Raw genomic sequence first — 17,500 nt, 5'->3', positions numbered from 1 at the left:
ACAACGGACTCTAAACCTAGCCTACCTAAGTTATATACATATATATATATAGAGCATATATATATATATATATATATATATATATATATATATATATATATATATATATATATATATATATATATACATATATATACATATACATATATATATATATATATATATATATATATACATATACATATATATATATATATATATATATATATACATATATATATATATATATATATATATATATATATATATATATATATATATATATATATGTTGTGAAAACTGTAGCAGATTCAAAATTGATTTAGCTTTCGCAGGGAGGGACCTGTCGCACCGGGCGAGTAATTTCCTACAAATGGAAAACGCGAACATGTCACTGGAATACAAAAACAATAAAACGAAGCCGCTGCTGGGACGACGTAATCAAAGATTCGAAACAGAGAGAGAGAGAGAGAGAGAGAGAGAGAGAGAGAGAGAGAGAGAGAGAGAGAGAGAGAATGAAATTAGACAATGCCTTCACTTGGCAAAACGTCAGCACACACGTACATCCGAACAGAGAAACGGGAGTTGGGCGAAGGTAGGTAAATATATAAATAAACAAATAAAACTGCAGAAAAACAAAACAGGTGTTGCACACTTACCTAACACTCCATTTTGGCTGTGGAAGGGAGAGGGGGACAAAAGAAAAGACTTTAGCCTCACTAATGTTACTGCAGGTTTTTTTTTTTTATTTCTTTTTTTTGGACACGAAAATGTTGCCCTTGACATTTCCAAAAATTGTCTGGCTCTTCTGCATAACGGGAGTCAGTCTGGAGCCTTAAATGAAACGTGTATATATATGGATATTGTAGAAGTATGCAAGCAACACGAATTTGAATTTTAAAACAAAACTCTAACAAGAAAAAGTTTATTCCATAAATAAATTAATCTTGAATTTTAAAACAAAACTCTAACAAGAAAAAGTTTATTGCATAAATAAATTAATCAGCAAAAAAGTCAAGAATAAAACTCTAAACAAAAAAAATATATTCCAAATAAAATTATTCAGTAAAAAAAAAAATCTTGAGTAAATATGACTTTTGGTCTTGACAGTCTTTGAAAATGTCAGGCCACCATTGCTATGACGTGGAACATCATTAGAGAAAATTGCGGTGTCTGGCATCATTCCCATTTAGTATGGCTATGCTAAAAATCATTTTTATTTTTAACATAAAGAGTAAAAGTTGCAACCTCAAGAGTTCAAGGTGTTTCATTCTCTTTAATGAACCTCTTCCGTAAATCAATTTATTTTTCATGTAATTGTTCAGTCTTTTATCAACTTCAAGGAATAATGATAATGATAAATTACCTTTAAACCACATATGCTGTTACGAAAAGTAATGACTACTGCAAGGGCAATTAAGAACAATTGTATTAATAATTCCATAAAAAACAAATATGAAAAACTAATTAATTTATAGCCCATATCAATCAAGGTTTGCAAAACGCAGTCAGATTCAAATTTAGAAAACGCAAAAGTTATCAATAAGATGGTTTTGCACATAATGATATTTGTCAACTGTTGCAGCTTTTACTGAAAACTAAGCATTGTAATACACTGTACAACAAGACAGATCATATCTCAACCAACTAAGACAATGATTAAATTAGAGCGTTTATTGAAGCTACTTTACATTCTTATGCCACTTGGAATATTAAGAGCACTGCACAAAGCACAAGTTTGTTATTACTCTCAAGCAAGCTCTATTGGAGATATTGAATAAACAGACAATGGACAGACAATGAAATATTCTTTGACAATAAAATTAGCTAAACTTATAAAAGATATTATATAAAAGGCTAAAAGGCTTAACACTAAGACACGTAAACAATCACGTGGACAAAAGTCAGAATTACCTATAAATCTTTGGGGGTTTAAAGTGAGTATTTTATTCCATCAGTAATTTAAGAGTTGTTAGTCATTTCGCTAAGTCACACTCTAAAATGTTTAAGTTGTCAGTCACGTATCATTGTATACATTCCAGGACCTATAGTTATTGTTAGTCAGTTTATCAAATCTGCTTCAAAGATTTCTGAATTGTTAACCATAATTCCGTCGCAGAATAAGAGCAGAATCGCTCGTACTTTCTTACTGTCTCTTGTACAGTTATTGAAAAAAATAATCCCTGAAAAAATGACAAAAACGTCCTTAAAACTTTATAAATTACAAACCCAAACTTCTTTTCGTTCCCTAATATACATTATTTCTCGTCTCAAGTTCTGTCCCCAAGTCAAAGCATCATGCTCTAAATCTATTTTGAAAACAGTAATGGAATACGTCAACACGTCCACCACCGAAGTAGTTCCGTCAAATCAGTATCTTTCGTCCCAAGAATGATCCAGTGTTTACCTCCGTCAAGGCAATGTTTACATTCTGCTACCCAAAGTCGAAAACATGTCGAAAACAAGTCCCTAAACGTCGAAGGCTTCCTTCCAACAATGCGACTCTCAACTCACACGACCCCATTTCGCTGAAGCTTTCAGTATTCGCTCTTCTGTGGTGGAGGAGGAAAAAAAATAAATGTAAGATTGCACTTTGCGCGGGAGGAGGGCGGCTGTGTCGCGCGCCATTAAAATGCGCATTCGAAACAGAAAGAGCACAATGAAAGGCGACTGGAAATAGCTCGTTGTTGTGTAGAAGTCGCTTTGTCTGAGATCTTCCCAACCACCTATCCTCCCCAATTCTCTCCCACACCCCTTTAACCCCCCCAACACCTAAAGAGACAGGTCGAATACATAGTCAAGTGAGGATATAAGAGAGAGAGAGAGAGAGAGAGAGAGAGAGAGAGAGAGAGAGAGAGAGAGAGAGAGGCGTTACTTACCAGTTTTTTGTGCTGCCGCCCGTGAGGAAAAGTGGTTGCGCCGGGAGGGGTGGAGGGGTATCAGGTCCCCGATGACTCAACGATGGTCCTCTTCCAAAAAAAAGTATTGTGTATCAAAACTTCCCTTTTCCGTGACTTTCTAGAATGAAAGATGAACTGGCATTAGAATATCACTGCTGTCACTGCACTTGCATCAGAATGCACTGACATAGATATGAATGGATGTTACACTCTTCACTCCAATGAAAATGACAACTTTTTCTTGTTGATTCCCACTGAAAATGACAACTTTCCCTCCCCTTTGTTTCCCACTGAAAATGACAATTTTCTTCCATTGTTTCCCACTGAAAATGACATTTTTCTTTCGTTGTTTCCCACTGAAAATGACAATTTTCTTTCATTGTTTCCCACTAAAAATGACAATTTTCTTTCATTGTTTCCCAATGAAAATGACAATTTTCTTCCACTGTTTCCCACTGAAAATGACAATTTTCTTCCACTATTTCCCACTGAAAATGACAATAATTCTCCCATGTTGTTTCCCAAATTCCCACTGAAAATGACATTTTCCCCTCATTGTTTTCCACAGGGAATTACAATTTTCTGTCATTGTTTCCCACTGAAAAAGATAATCTTCTTCCGCTGTCTCCCACTGAAAATGACAATTTTCTTCCAAAGTTTCCCACTGAAAATGACAATTTTCTTCCATTGTTTCCCACTGAAAATTACAATTTTCTTCCACTGTTTCCCACTGAAAATGACGATTTTCTTCCATTGTTTCCCACTGAAAATTACAATTTTCTTCCAATGTTTACTACTGAAAATGACAATTTTCTTCCATTGTTTCCCACTGAAAATAACAATTTTCTTCCATTGTTTCCTACTGGAAACTTAAGTTTTTCCAGTGCTACTCACTGAAAACGGCATTTTCCCCCTATCTATTAGCTACTAAACTAACAATTTTGCCGCTTTATTTTCTATTATAAATAATTTTTCCCGCTATTCGCCATTTTCCAAAGAATAATTTGTCCAGCGCTATTTTCCAGAGAATCCAATTTCCAGGGTTGTTTTACAAAGAATACAATTTTTTCCTACACTATAATCCAGAGAATTACTTTTCCTAGGGTATTTTTCAGATATAGTTTTTCCATAGCTATTTTCCAGAAAAAATTTTCCCATGCCCATTTTCCAGATCATCATTTTTCCAGCACCAATTTCCAGAGAATTATATTTCCAGGGCTATTTTCCAGAGAATAATTTTTCCATGGTTATTTTCCAGAGAATAATTTTGACAAGGCTATTTTCCAGAGAATCACTTTCCCAGGGCTATTTTCCAGAGAATAATTTTTCCAGGGCTGTTTTCCAGAGAATAATTTTTCCAGGGCTATTTTCCAGAGAATAATTTTGCCAAGGCTATTTTCCAGAGAATAATTTTCCAGAGAATTATTTTTCCAATGCTATTTTCCAGGGAATAAAATTGTTCCCAGTGCTATTTTCCAGCAAATAAAATTTTTCCAGCGCTGTTTCCTGAGACTAAAATTTCTTCCAGCGCTATTTACCAGCGAATAACAAACACAAACATTGTGTTCCCTCTCTGTTCTTAGACGAAGGGAACAGCTCGGAAAAAAAACAGAAAAATAAAACAATAATAATAATAATATTAACGCCAAACATTAGATTCCTCTTTTCATTCTTTTTCGCCCGAGTCATGGATTATAAAACAGGAAACGTAGAATATTCCCTCCTTCTGCGAACCGGATTTTTTCTTTTTTTTTTTTTTTCTTTCAGTTGCTGGAAGCGAAAATGTTTTCCACCCTGATTTCCCGTCGGTCATCTGACGATATTTCTATCTCCAAAATATTTTGGGAAAAGAGCTCATATTCATTTATTGTGTTTTGAGTCTCTTGGGAATTCAAGGTATTTCTTTCACAAAGGGAATATGCATACGGACACATACATCTAGGTCATGTGTATGTGTATATATATATACACACACACACAATTATTCTCTCTTTCTTGCCACACAAACTTACACAAACACACACGGTCACTGTATTCTCTCTGTCTCTATCAAATACACACGTCCAGTGTTGTAGATTGCCCTGGCCTTATACCATCACGGGTTCTTGCTCCTAGAGCAGCCCTTAAACCTCTCGCTAACACGCAGGCTGCACAGATAAACAAAAGCGCTTACATTCTGCTATAGCCATTACTCTCTCTCTCTCTCTCTCTCTCAATAATGACAGGTCATATGAAGAGCAAACTCAAAGCTAACACAATGAATTTCTCCCTCATTTCCTGCCTCAATCCCTTAACCAAAGCCCCCCCAAAACCCGCCTCCCCCAGCAGTCCCTCACCCTTAAGAAATGAAGATCCTTCCCGCAACACGTCATTCCAGCTCCCCCCCGCCCACCACCACCCGGTTAACCAGGGACTCATTTCGCTGTATTGTTTCGCTAACGGTTTAATAATCGCCTCCCCACAACCTTCCATTTCATTTTCCCCGCCCGTCCTAGAGGAGGATTTACTCGTGTTCTCTCTCTCTCTCTCTCTCTCAGTGGGTGAAGTAGTATAATCCCGTACATAGGTTGCCGGTTTTGTGTGGTGTATCTGTGGGAGCCAAGTATTATAAGGGTTAGGCCTAGTAGGTATTCCAGGCAACGAATGCTTCTCGGCTGTAAGCAGAGACTGAACGATGGTTTATTTACGAAACTTCTGTTTAAAAGAATGACTAAGGAACTCTACCGTATATAGTAGAGATTGTTATATAGATATTTGAAACGCTGATTGGACTCTCGTAATCCGTAGGCTTGTAACAGACAATATGGACATGACCAAAGAATTTACTTGTAATCCGTAAGCCTATCATCACAAGTGACAACTTCATAAAGATATGATTCTCATAGCTTCAAATGGTGTGGAATGACCAAAACTATAATACCTAGACTAAGCTGACTCGTAACTAGGCTATATGTTACGTGGAATGACAAAAGATGCGACAATCAACTGACCTATAACAACAAGTAACATGCGTATGACGGCTTGACTTGAGAAAACCACAGCCTGCAAACGTGTGAGTACATTTGAATGCTGATATGACCAACGACATGACGTAATGAAATGACATTCATAACCACTGTATATGAACACGTTAAAATTATAAGACTCCTGGAATGTAGACCTATATCCACATGTAATGCAGAGAAACTCACAAATACCCACGACTACGAGGCCGTTTCCACTGGGGTACCTATGAACTAGAGACCTCACTTACACCTTCTAAAACTTTTTCAAGCAATAAGATTTTTTTTATCTTGGATTAAAATCTACTGTAAATTTTTGGTTACAATGCCAGTGCCTGATCAGGCCTAATCTACCGCAACTGAAGATCGACTTATTTTCTCAGCATTTAATTCTTCGCCCTCAAACTGAAGCCTTTTTTTAGTTTTCCGAAAAGAAAACCATTGTGCCGGCTTTGTCTGTACGTCCGCACTTTTTTCTGTCCGCCCTCAGATCTTAAAAACCACTGAGGCTAGAGGGCTGCAAATTGGTATGTTGATCATCCACCCTCCAATCATCAAAATTACCAAACTGCAGCCCTCTAGCCTCAGTAGTTTTTATTTCATTTTAGGTTAAAGTTAGCCATAATCGTGCGTCTGGCAACTACATAGGTTAGGCCACCACCGAGCCATGGTTAAAGTTTCATGGGCTGCGGCTCATACAGGATTATAACGAGAACTCCGAAAGATAGACCTATTTTCGGTGGCCTTGATTATACACTGTAGCGGCTGTACAGAAAACTTGATTGCGCCGAAGAAACTTCGGCGCATTTGTTACTTGTTTGTTAGGGCATTTACGACACCCTAAAGTCTAAATTAATTTCTAGAGGAAAATAGTAACCTAATCCTGAACTGATTTTTTTTTCTCTATACGGAGTAGGGCAACAGTTAATTTATTTAGCTTGCAGAGATAAACCTTCTTCACACTTTGAGGATATTGGAGCAATATTCGATGATTCCTCCATGCTGAGCCATAATTCGTCTCCAACTTCAAAAGCACACACTCAACCTGCACCACAAAAACACAGAGAGAGAGAGAGAGAGAGAGAGAGAGAGAGAGAGAGAGAGAGAGAGAGAGAGAGAGAGAGAGAGAGAGAATTGAACTGAATTAAATTGAATATAGAATTTAGGCCAAAGGCCAAGCACTGTGGGACCAATGAGGTCATTCAGCGCTGAAACGGAAATTGACGGTAAAGTTTGAAAGGTGTAACAGGAGGAAAACCTCGCAGTTGCACTGTGAATCAGTTGTTGGGAGAGGGTGGAAAGTAAGATAGGAGAAAAAAGAATACGAAAGGAGGTACAGTAAAAGGAACGAAAGGGGTTGCTGAATGAGAGAGAGAGAGAGAGAGAGAGAGAGAGAGAGAGAGAGAGAGAGAGAGAGGGAATTTTCCTGCCCCAACACCTCCACGGACCGTAAATTTCCCCCATCTCCCAGAAGACCGGAAAATGATTAGCTGTTGTTCTAATCGATAAACATTCGCTGATCCGCTTAATCGCCTTCAAGAACGTCCAAGAATTTAAAAAAAAAAAGAAGCAAAATACAAAAACTCAATTTTTTTTTGTGGACTCAGGAGGTTCAACAAAAGCATATTATCGACAGATGGCGTTCATGAGCGTCAAGTCACGCTATTTTACCATCGTGACGGCGCTACAACAAGACGGCAGCATTCTCCTGTCTTAAAAAAGAAAAAAAAGAAAAGAAAAAATCCACAATGCCAAGACCTTCGCAGTCACCCAGGTTGAGGAGATATCGACCGCTCGCGTATAACGAAACTCGACAGAAATTATTGCAGACGCAAATAGGTCAACGCAAGAGCTCTGTGATGACTGTAAGAGTTGACAACAGCAGAGAAGTTTGCACGGACGCTAGTAGCTTAACAAACACGCACAGATAGATATATATATATATATATATATATATATATATATATATATATATATATATATATATATATATATATACATATATGTGTGTATAGGTACCAGGCCTCTGGCTGGGAGTTGAACAGTGGGCCTAGCGACGCACTGGCCACGTGTGTTATAGGCATTGAGACCTGTCCCCACTGGCTGTTGGCCTAAAAACAGGAGATCAAGCGCTTCCTATGAGCCTGCCAGAGGCCCGTAGAAAAAAGTAGATTCACATAGTAATACAAGGCACTAATCACTGTCGCATTCACACTTGAACAGCTGCATAATAAATTATAAAACCTCTTGTTCAGCTCTCTCTCTCTCTCTCTCTCTCTCTCTCTACATATATATATATATATATATATATATATATATATATATATATATATATATATATATACATGGTGTATATGTGCTAGTTCAATTAATCTATCGATATTACGAAGAGGTCCTCCTATCTGCAGCATCTTAGCTGTCTCAGCTCTGAAACCAATGAGTTCACTCAGCGCTGAAAGGGAAACTGAGAGTAGAAAGATCTGAAAGGTGTAACAAGAGGAAAACCTCAAAGCAGTTGCACTATGAAACAATTGTTAGGAGGGGGTGGAATGAAGATGGAAGAAAGAAAATATGAACGGAGGTACAGTAAAAAGGAATGAAAAGAGTTGCAACTAGGGGCCGAAGGGACGCTGCAAAGAACCTTAAGTAATGCCTACAGGACACAGCGCGAGGTGCACTGATGGCACTACACCCTTGTATATTCACCCCATCTCAAATGAACGAAAAATGTCCGGATTTAACGACAAATAATGAAAGCAGGAAGTCAAGGCAAAATTCTTCTACCATTCTTCTTCAATATCTAAATCCAACGCTAAGGGAATATTAGTAATCCGGCCTTATAGGACATAAAGAATTCTGCAAGCCGTATTTATGTCCACTATATTAAGAGATCAGGAGATGCGGAGGGGATAAGGAAGATATAAGTTCCTTTTCCTCTTACATCCTCTATTTATGGTCTGGGAGATAAGTCTCTTGCTATTTTTAACGAGACAGATCCTATAAGTAGTTCTGAATAGATTCTCGACTATTTAAAGAACGAAGGTGGTTAATTCCGATACCTGCTTGATGCCATGTTTTGTAAATTTGATATAGGATTCATTTATTGCTAATTCTATTGCTTATTTTCATTCAGTTCTTTGATTTTCATGTGCTTTGCTGTATATCTTTTACTTAAGGTGTCTAGCTCCTCGTTGGAAGGGTCGGTATAGTTCTCGGATAGCACTCTACTGGGCCAGCGTTCGAGACTCCGACCGGCCAATGAAGAATGAGAGGAATTCATTTCTGGTGATAGAAATTCATTTCTCGATATAATGTGGTGCGGATTCCACAATAAGATGTAGGTCCCGTTACTAGGTAACCAACTGGTTCTTGGCCACGTAAAATAAGTCTAATCCTTCGGGCCAGCCCTAGGAGAGCTGTTCATCAGCTCAGTGGTCTGGTTAACCTAAGCTATACTTAACTTAACTTAAGGTGTCTTCTGTTTCTCAGTGATATTATTATTATTATGATGATTATTATTATTATTATTATTATTATTATTATTATTATTATTATTATTATTATTATTATTATTATTATTATTATTATTATTATTTGAATGGAATAGACCCTCTTTTAAGCATGTTCTGTTAAACAGAATGGCAGCATCAGTAGAACTGTTTTTACACAATGTCTTTTCAATTCTCACTATTCTCTTTTCTTTAAGGCTGATGTCTGCTAAGAGCTGGCCGATGTACATAATCTGGATAAGGAGAAAGGCGATAATTCTGAATGATTGCCGTCCTCCTTATCCAGATTATGTAACATAGCCCAGTTCTTAGCAGATATCAGCCCTGAAGAAAGGATAACAGTGAGAAGAATTGAAAAGACGTTGTATATAAAATCAATTCCACTGATCCTGCCATTCTTTTTAAGGGAACATATTATTATTATTATTATTATTATTATTATTATTATTATTATTATTATTATTATTATTATACGCGAGACAGTTCAGCTCCCATCGTCACGCAGAATTAACATTGCCCATAATTCATATTTCTGTGTGCCACATTTTCTTCAACGCACTTGCAACTTACAGTGCAAAAAGCTAGCAGCTCCCTCCCTGTTAAAAGTTTCCCAAACAATTGCAACACGGAGAGCAGAAAGCAACAACTACTTTTTTTTTGTCAAAGTATCCACATTTGTAACTTGGGAATGCAAAAAAGAAAAAGAAACGGAAAGCTTCTCTTCTCCTGCACAGAATATAGGTCTAAAGGACTGAAAGTGACAGAAGCACAGAATACTGGTCTAAAGGAAAGGCGGTGGCAGAAGCACAGAACATAGGGCTGAAGGACAGGCGGTAACAGAAGCACAGAATATAGGTCTAAAGGACAGTCGGTGACAGAAGCACAGAATATAGGTCTAAAGGACAGGCGGTGACAGAAGCACAGAATATAGGGCTAAAGAACTGGGGGTGACAGAAGCACAGAATATAGGTCTAAAGGACAGACAATGACAGAAGCACAGAATATAGGTCTAAAGGACAGACAATGACAGAAGCACAGAACATAGGTCTACAGGACGGGCGGTAACTGAAGTACAGAATATTGGTCTAAACCTAAAGGAATGGCGGTGACAGAAGCACAGAATATAGGTCTAAAGAACTGGGGGTGACAGAAGCACAGAATATAGGTTTAAAGGACAGACAATGACAGAAGCACAGAATATAGGTCTAAAGGGCAGACGGTGACAGAAGCACAGAATATAAGTCTAAAGGGACAGAAGCACAGAATATAGGTCTACAGGACAGGCGGTAACTGAAGTACAGAATATTGGTCTAAACCTAAAGGAATGGCGGTGACAGAAGCACAGAATATAGGTCTAAAGGACAGGTGGTGACAGAAGCACAAAATATAGGTCTAAAGGACAGACAGTGACAGAAGCACAGAATATAGGTCTAAAGGACAGGTGGTGACAGAAGCACAAAATATAGGTCTACAGGACAGACAGTGACAGAAGCACAGAATATTGGTCTAAACCTAAAGGAATGGCGGCGACAGAAGCACAGAAGATTTGTCTAAAGGACAGGCGGTGACAGAAGCACAGAATATAGGTCTAAAGAACTGGAGATGACAGAAGTATTCCTTAAGTAACTTGTAAAACAACGTAATGTTGAGGGAGGATTTCCCCACCCACCCACCAAATTGTTATGTTTCCGAGGCCTTGCGTGCGGCTTCAGTACTCAGCGTCTAGTTTACAAAATGCTTCCAAGCAGCAATATTGATTTCTTGCTCTACACGCGTCGCATTTATTTGTATTTTCTGGAATACTGGAAATCCAAGTACGATTTCACCCTCCATAGTCTATTTTAGTTGACGGTGTAGTCCTGTCGCAATGAAGACACGCAGTACACACATATATATCATTTATAGTATATATATATATATATATATATATATATATATATATATATATATATATATATATATATATATATATTGAATACATCGTCAACTAAAACAGATTATAAACGTTGAAATCATACTTCCTTGTATTTCCAGTATTCCAAAAAATACAAATATATAAATGTGACTCGTGTACAGCAAGAACTAAATATTGCTGCTCCGAAGCATTTTGCAAACTAGATACTGAGTACTGAAGGGGCGCGAATGGCCTCGGAAGCATAACAATTTGGTGAATGGGGAAATCCTTCCTCAACATTACGTTGTTTTACAAGTTACTTAATTAAGGAATGACTACGTATGCCACCGTCAATCCTTTAGACCTATATTCTTGCAAGTGGAGAAACTTTCTTTTTTTTTTTAATTCTGGGAGAAGATGGGATCTGGGTTGTATCTAATAATAATAATAATAATAATAATAATAATAATAATAATAATAATAATAATAATATACACACATATATAAAGGCAAATAGCAGATTGGTAAAGGACCGGTGTCGAAAGGCCTAGCAATCACTCCTTTGTTTCACTTTTCCTTCGTGGCATTTGCCTTTATTTATACATTTATCAAGTTCCATATCTTCGTGAATCAGTTATACACACACACACACACACACACACACACACACACACATATATATATATATATATATATATATATATATATATATATATATATATATATATATATATATATATAATGTAAATATATACATATACATATATATATACTATATTGTACTATTAGCATACGATATAAGATGTTAACACTACTGTTTAAGAAAATTGTGCAACTGTGTAAAACTATACCAAATTTTAAAATACTTCATTACAACTTTAGTGACCGTGTCCATAAGAACTGGACGAAAACTTTAGACTAGATTTGTAAATTTTAATAAATATATTTTTGTAAATCTGCAAAATTCCTTAAAAAAACTGCTGTCTTATCAAACGGTAATTCTTTTGATCAAAGGTTATAAACTGTTATACCATTGTTAATCCCATTTATATGAAATAACCTAAATCCTTCACCGTTTAAGCGAGGATAAAATGAAGGTATAATTTAAAAAGGTCAAATTGGATTAGGATGCCAAATACCATGTATATATATATATATATATATATATATATATATATATATATATATATATATATATATATATACATATATATATATATATTACTGTCACCAGAACCAGAACACCAGTAAATAATAATAATAATAATAATAATAATAATAATAATAATAATAATAATAATAATAATAATAATAATAATAATACTGACAACTATATCTAGTAATTAAGACGTTCGTCTTATTCCCGAGAGGGCCGGGTTCGAACCCCGGGCGGGGGAGGACGTATTTGGGCAAGACTCGTTAATGGCAACTGCGCCTCTGGCGAACTGAACAATGAATTATGTACCTGGTAGTTAGACAACTGCACTGGGTCACAGTCAGGATGCAGGGTGTGTTGGTGACACACCCGAAAATCTTGCTGAGAATCGAAGGGGTAACAGCTCCCCCCACCCCTATCCAGACCAAGAAGCAAAGGGTTATCCAAGGAAAACGCACTGAAATATCTCCTTCGCCTCCCACACCAACGAGAGGAAAAAAACCTTCTATTAAGGAAAACCACTCAAACACCACTGAAGCCAAAAGGTTTAAAACGTCTTCAGGAAATCCGAGCCCTCAACTGACCCACTGAAACCTGGAAATGGCAGCTACCTCCGGTGTGATAATTCACGAGGGTCTTAAATTGCAGGGGCGATTTTCATTTCAGGAATCCGGACGTTCTTGACAAAAGTTACTCCACGGCCGCACGCAAAACCGCTCGCGAGATCGTCACGCAAAACGGACGGCGTCAGATTTCTCCGTCCGGAATCGCTTCGTACCTTGATAGGTCGCTCGATTTGAAACCCGATCTATTTATCCAATTTAGGGAAATAGCTCGAGATTAGGGAGATGGGAAGACCCCCCCTTCATGAATTGTGAGTCTATGAGGATGAATGGTGGGCAGGAATGTTGGAAACAAACTCCAAGAAAGTTTGATGAATGTAGAAGGCTTACGGTCTCAACTACTAAACTGCTTTTATCTAGACAAATTATGCAACAAATATCGTATGTGTATCCTCGATTACGAGACGAACGTTTCCCACCAACAGAAATTTCTACGTTTGGAATGTGTCTAACGTTTGCGTGCGCGTAAAGCCCTCTTATGAAAGTGATATATATATATATGTGTGTGTGTGTGTGTGTGTGTGTGTGTGTGTGTGTGTGTGTGTACTTTTCACACATGAACTGCTTCTTATCAAAGTCGCTTTATCTTTCGAATAAGATTATATATATATATATATATATATATATATATATATATATATATATATATATATATATATATATATATAGTAGGCTAGATAGATAATAAAATATATATCTATATATATATATATATATATATATATATATATATATATATATATATATATATACATATCTTATTCCAAAGGTAAAGTGACTTGGATAAGAAGCAGTTTGTATTGAATATTTGAGAGTATAAATTGTTAAAGGAAGCAGTGCAACGAATATCATATACACATACATACATACATATACATACATATATATATATATATATATATATATATATATATATATAATATACATACATAAACAGGCCTGTGTGTGTGAGGGACAGAGAGATTGGAAAAAGAAATACCTCAAGGGCGAAGCATCACCATTTTACACGAGGCTTTCGCTTAACCTCTATCTCCGCCCATTTCTAAAACAGAGAGAGAGAGAGAGAGAGAGAGAGAGAGAGAGAGAGAGAGAGAGAGAGAGAGAGAGAGGTTTATGTCAGGACAGCCTTGAATATCGAAAACCTTATTCCTCCCATGAAGCGACTGGCTGCTGACTTCAGGGAAGGGTGACCACCCCCCCACATGACATAGGAGGGTAACCCCCCCTGTCCCCCATCCCAGGCAGATGTGGGATCACGGCCCCTCCTCTCTACCTCACCCCCATCAGGCAGAGGTGGTAAAGGAGGTGGCATCAAGAACGTCACTTAAGAATTTATATCTCTTCGGATTTCGATCACAGAGAAACACGTCTCGAGTTTGGTGACCCACCTTTTTGATCGGCCCAGGGTCCAACTTATACATTTTGGGGTGGGGCTGTCTCCTCCTCCACCCACCCTTCTCCCTCCCACCCCTAACCCTAAAAAAGAATAAAATAAAAAAAAATTTCCGGGGGAGGTAAGGATGACGTCACTATGCCACTCCAGTTCTGTTGATTATGATAACGATTGTTTACATATTGATGAAGTACTGATAACTGAGACTATCTCTCTTCTCTCTCTCTCTCTCTCTCTCTCTCTCTCCATCCCAGCTGCATCCCATGATAATCAAATAACAACCAGCTACGTTACTTACTGCTTAGGTCGCCCTGAATCTATCCCGTTGCGAGCTAAGCACAGACACGAGAGAGAGAGAGAGAGAGAGAGAGAGAGAGAGAGAGAGAGAGAGAGAGAGAGAGAGAGATAAAATATCTTTTTGAAATGAGAGAGAGAGAGAGAGAGATAAAACATCTGTTTTGGAGAGAGAGAGAGAGAGAGAGAGAGAGAGAGAGAGAGAGAGAGAGAGAGAGAGATAAAATATCTTATGAAATGAGAGAGAGAGAGAGAGAGATAAAACATCTGTTTTGGAGGAGAGAGAGAGAGAGAGAGAGAGAGAGAGAGAGAGAGAGAGAGAGAGAGAGAGAGAGAGAGATAAAACGCCCTTTTTTCGAATCCAACTCAAAAATGTCCGCCGTCAAAATGCGAATATTCCATTTGTTTTCTTTTCTCTTCGAGTGATATCCTGGGTGGGTTTCCCGGCGAATTTTTTCCTCCCATCGATTTTTCCTTCGTCTCATTTCCTATTCATGCAAATGAAAAAGTACGACGTATTTTGGGGGACAGAAGAAGGGTATATCAATGGAGAGAGGTTTAGAGGAAAATGGGGGCAGGGGCATGAAAGATGACGGTATAGACTCGGAAGGTAAGTTTTAAAGCAAATCGATGAGAGAGAGAGAGAGAGAGAGAGAGAGAGAGAGAGAGAGAGAGAGAGAGAGAGAGAATTATCTCAGAAATGGTTTCAGCCCGGTGGGACGATAACAAAAAAGTCATCCCATTTTCAGTTATTATTATTATCATTCAGAAGTTGAATAAGGTCACTGACTTGAAATTCAGGCTTCCAAAGAATGTGGTGTTAATTAGAAAGACGTAACAGAAAGTAATGGGAAATACAGAAAGAAGAGATATTCGCTCTCTCTCTCTCTCTCTCACCCTCTCTCCCCAATCCCAGCTGCCACCCACACCACTCGACTGACAACCAGGTAAACAATTCTCTGCTTAGGTCAACAGAAGAATACTGGATATTGAGGAAATGGGTCCATGTCATATTCTACTCATCCGAATCGGAGATCGAACTCTGGTCATTCAGCTTATGAGCAGAACGAGCTAACGTTTAAGCTGTAAGGCCGGAGAGAGAGAGAGAGAGAGAGAGAGAGAGAGAGAGAGAGATGGGGGTTGGGGAAGGAAACAGGGATATTGGATGAAGCCTATATGATTAAATTTGGAAAATCACGGTTACATTTGGGAATAAATAAAAGTCCTGAAGATAAATAGGACAGTTTTTAGGATGATAAATGGACGAAGAATAATAAATATACGCAAAAAATAACCATTTACGAACACGAAACAAAAAAAAAAAGAAACGGACGAAATGAATGGCATAAAAGCAACAAAAAAAAAAACCGCCATTTTAAAAAACAACCACAAGATAAGCAAAAAGGAAGGATGGAGGAAATTTCAAAAAGTGAAAGCACCCTTTACAAAAGAGCTTTTTCACTTCTGTTTATCTTCGAGGATACGAAAAAAAATAAATAAATAATGGACAGAGAACAGTGAATGTGAACAAAAAATAACCATTACGAACCTAAAACTCACAAGAAACGGACGAAATGAATGACGTAACAGTAACAAAAAGGGAATAAAACCACAATTCTAAGAAACAATCACAAGATATGCAAAAAAAAAGGAAGAACGGAAAAAATTTAAACAAGTAAAAAATGCGCCGAGTTCTCTGTACAGCGTATAATGCTGTATGAAACTCTCAGCCACGGCCCATGAAACTCTCAGCCGCGGTCCTTGAAACTTTCAGCCACGGTCCATGAAACTCTCAGCCGCGGCCCATGAAACCTTCAGCCACGGTCCGATGGTGGCCAGTGTTGTTGGTATTTATAGCGGTGCTAGACACACGATCATGGCTAACTTTAACCTTAAATAAAGTAAAAACTACTGAGGCTAAAGGACTGCAATTTGGTACGTTTGATGACTCGAGTGTGGATGATCAACATACCAATTTGCAGCCCTCTAGCCTTAGCAGTTTTTAAGATCCGAGGGCGGACAGAAAAAGTGCGGACAGACAAGCCCATCTCAATAGTTTTCCTTTACAGAAAACAAAACGGGAATAAAAACCACAAATCTAAGAAACAATCACGAGATACGCAAAAAAAGGAAGGACGGAAGAAATTTAAAAAGGGGGAAATAATATTTACGAAAGAGCCCCCCTTTTTTTTTTTGCCCTCTCTTAATCTTCGAGGCCACGGAATTCAACGTAACGTTCTCTCCTCTCGTTAGGGAAACCCACCGAAGTAGCTCCAGATACTTAAAGTTTCCTGCCGTTACTTACGGAACTCTGGCACGGGGCCTCTGAGGAAAGACTCGGAGAAGGCTCCTGCGGAGTTGATAATTGTAAGAACGGGCAAGGAAAGAAGTGTTAAGAGGGCATGAGTTTCGCGCATACCATAAGCTGTGTAGCTCGAAGAAGCCTTAGTAGTAGGTAGTAGTATTAATAGTAGTAGTAGTAATCGTAGTGGTAGTAATGGTTATTTCTAAATATATCACTGCTAAGAATGTGAAGAAATAGTTTTCGATTTAATATATTATACATACATATATATATATATATATATATATATATATATATATATATATATATATATATATATATTCTTGTTTTCGTCGGGAAATGTTTCCCCAGAAAGTAAACTATACAGCACAGCCTATGAGCATCTATATATTATATATATATATATATATATATATATATATATATATATATATATATATATATA

The 17,500-nt window shown here is 37.4% G+C and overlaps 1 protein-coding gene across 8 annotated transcripts in view; it reads right to left on the bottom strand.

Annotated features, from left to right (window-relative positions):
* LOC136834265 (prolyl endopeptidase FAP-like) overlaps positions 1-17,500 on the bottom strand; it is a 191,917-nt gene that overhangs the window by 161,545 nt on the left and 12,872 nt on the right. For 5 of the 8 annotated variants that reach the window (XM_067096611.1, XM_067096614.1, XM_067096609.1 and 2 more), the window contains exons 2-3: positions 2,859-2,997; positions 639-655 (exon numbers count right to left, since the gene is read on the bottom strand). The gene's annotated coding sequence lies outside the window, so the exon portion shown is untranslated. The remainder of the gene's footprint in view (positions 1-638; positions 656-2,858; positions 2,998-17,500) is intronic. The other 3 variants (XM_067096615.1, XM_067096612.1, XM_067096616.1) reach the window with 1 other exon arrangement.

The sequence above is a fragment of the Macrobrachium rosenbergii genome, chromosome 53 (genome assembly GCF_040412425.1).
Source record: "Macrobrachium rosenbergii isolate ZJJX-2024 chromosome 53, ASM4041242v1, whole genome shotgun sequence".
Taxonomy (NCBI): domain Eukaryota; kingdom Metazoa; phylum Arthropoda; class Malacostraca; order Decapoda; family Palaemonidae; genus Macrobrachium; species Macrobrachium rosenbergii.
The sequence above is the reverse complement of the archived record's forward strand: the minus strand, read 5'-3'. Positions and strand labels throughout refer to the sequence as shown.